This window comes from Olea europaea, unplaced genomic scaffold (genome assembly GCF_002742605.1).
Source record: "Olea europaea var. sylvestris unplaced genomic scaffold, O_europaea_v1 scaffold1356, whole genome shotgun sequence".
In the NCBI taxonomy this organism is placed as follows: Eukaryota; Viridiplantae; Streptophyta; class Magnoliopsida; order Lamiales; family Oleaceae; genus Olea; species Olea europaea.
In genome coordinates, this window is record NW_019231062.1 from 148,855 (window position 1) to 151,981 (window position 3,127).

Below are 3,127 nucleotides of genomic sequence, written 5' to 3' on the forward strand. Positions count from 1 at the left end.
ATTATCATATATGGATAGTAGGATATCAAACACTTGACAAGATAGCTATGTTTGTGGAAACAATTTGACCTCGAGACCTCCCTGACGATACATCATATATATATTAGTTTGAAAAACACTAGAAATTGTCTCAAAAATCATATAAATGCTCACACTATACAAATGGAAGCATTCATAGTGTATCCAATTATAACCTGGATGAGAATACCATACCGGGCTAATCCACAAACTGAGCTTTCCTACCTCGCACAACTCGGGTAGGTAGCTGGCGTGGTGTTTCTTCTCATATTTTCTATCATAACCTACATGACGTCTGCATAACTAGCCGACCGTTATCGCTCCCTCGATTAACCCATCAATGGCAATGAAAACTGCACTTACATGAAAGTTGTTGAGTTACATTTATGTAACGCTTTCTTGGGAAATTTGATGCATATTTGTTAAGATAAATTTTAAAAACTTGTAATTACCTAAAAATTTGTACTTCATAGAAGGTAGGATAGCTCAGCTTTATGGATTAGCCCAGTATGGTAATCTCATCCAGGTTACAATTGGTTACACTGTAAATGCTTCCATTTGTATAGTGTGAGTATTTATAATATTTTTGAGACAATTTCTAGTGTTTTACAAAATAATATATATGTGATTTGTCGTCAAGGCAGTCTCGAGGTCAAATTATTTCCTCAAACACGGCCATCTTGTCAAGTTTTGATATCCTACTATCCATATATGATAATGTTTACAGCAATTGAGAGAATTCTTAGCCAAATAAAAAAGTTCCATAAGCTTTCATGGCTATAGATCTATTGCAACAGTAGTCATGTCTTTCACTTAGTCTTCTATTGGCATCGACATTGATGGGTTGATCGGGGGGGCGATAACTATCGACTAGTATGGTGGATGTCATGTAGGTTATGATAGAAAACACGAGAAGAAATGCCATGCTAGCTACCCACTGTATCCCAGAAACTACTTAGTGTGCCTGCGAAGGGCATTGGTATGAACTACATGCAGCCTATGAGTGCCAACGTTCTTCACATGGATGGCAATCGGTGCTGCCTTCATGTACCTACATCCGATGCTGCCTTCATATGCCTGTGTCCCTGACATGGCCTACAAATCGTGTCCCAAAAATTACCTAGAAATGCCCAAAAATAAGGCTACATCCCTGCCGCGTCTTGGACATGGCTTGCACACCGTGTCCCAGAAACTGCCTAAAAATGCCTGGAAATCAGGCTGCATCCTTGCAGGGACAAGGACGCATCCCCGACATGGCCTATAGACCGTACCCAAAAACTATCCAAAAATACTTGCCGTGGCCTGGACGTGTCCTGACATAGCCTGCACATCGTGTCCCAGAATTTGCCTAGAAATGCCTAAAAGTCAGGCTGCGTCGTAGACTTGTCCTGCACACCGTGCCCATAAAACTACCTAAAAATGCCGAAAAATTAGGCTGCATCCCTACCACATCCTGGACATGGCCTGCACACCATGTCCCAGAAACTACCTAGAAATGCCTGAAAATCAGGCTACTTTCCTGCCACAACCAGGATGCGTCCCGAACATGGCCTGCACACCGTGTCCCAAAAACTGCCCAGAATGCCTGGAAACATACCTACGTCTCTGACATGGCTGGTACACCGTGTTGCCTTCGTGTGCTAGAAAATTAACCTACGTCCCTGCCTTAGCCAAGATGCGTCCTGGACATGGCCTGCACACCGTGTCCCAGAAACTGCCTAAAAATGCTTGAAAATCTGGTCGCGTCCCTGGACATGGCCTGCACACCGTATCTTAGAATCTGCCTAGAAATGCTAAAAAATTAGGCTACGTCCATTCCATGGCTAGGACACATCCCGAGCATGGCCTGCAAATCGTGTCCCAAAAATTGCCTAGAAATGCTTGAAAATAAGTTTGCATCCCTGCCATTTCCTAGACATGGCCTACATACCCTGTCCCAGAAATTCCCTAGAAATGCCTAGAAATAAGGCTGCATCCTTGCAGCAACCAGGACGTGTCCCGAACATGGCCTGCACACCGTACCCAGAAACTGCCCAGAAATGTCGAAAAATCAGGTTACGTCCCTACCGTGGCCAGGACGCATCCTGACATGGCCTGTGCACCGTGTCCCAGAACTTGCCTAGAAAAGCCTAAAACTCAGGCTGTATCGTTGACTTATCCTGCACACCGTGCCCATAAAACTGCCTAAAAATGCCTGAAAATCAGGCTGCGTCCCTATCGAGTCTTGGATAGAGCCTGCACACCGTGTCACGGAAACTACCTAGAAATGCCTAAAAATTAGGCTGCTTCCTTGTTGCAACCATGTCCAAAAATTGCCCAGAATGCGTTGAAACATACATGCGTCTCTGACATGGCCGGCACATCACACTACCTTCGTGTGCTTGAAAATTGTCCCACGTCCCTGTCATGGCCTACACACCGTATCCTAGAAACTGCCTAGAAATTCCTAAAAATCAGGCTTCGTCCCTTCCGTGGCCAGGACGCATCCCAGACATGGCCTGCACACCATGTCCCAAAAATTGCCCAGAAATGCTTGAAAATCAGGCTGTGTCCCTGCCGAGGCCAGGATGCATCCCAGATATGTCCTGTACACCGTGCCCAAAAACTGCACAGAAATGCCTGAAAATCAGGTTACATCCCTATTGTGGCCCAGATGCATCCCAGACATGGCCTGCACACCGTGTCCTAGAAATTGCTTAGAAATGTCTGAAAATCAAGCTACGTCATGGACATGTCTTGCACACCATGCCCACAAACTACTTAGAAATGCCTGAAAATCAGGTTGCGTCCTTCCCGTAGCCCGAACGCGTCTCGAAAATGTCCTTCACACCATATCCGACAAACTGCCTAGAAATACCTGAAAATCAGGCTACGTCATAGACATGTCTTGCACACCATGCCCACAAACTACTTAGAAATGCCTGAAAATTAGGTTGCATCCTTCCCGTAGCCCGAACGCGTCCCGAAAATGTCCTGCACACCATGTCAGACAAACTGCCTAGAAATACCTGAAAATCATGCTACGTCTCTGCTGTGTCCTGAACAAGGCTGCACACCGTGTCCTAGAAACTGGCTAAAAATGCATGAAAACTAGGCTGTTTCCCTACTA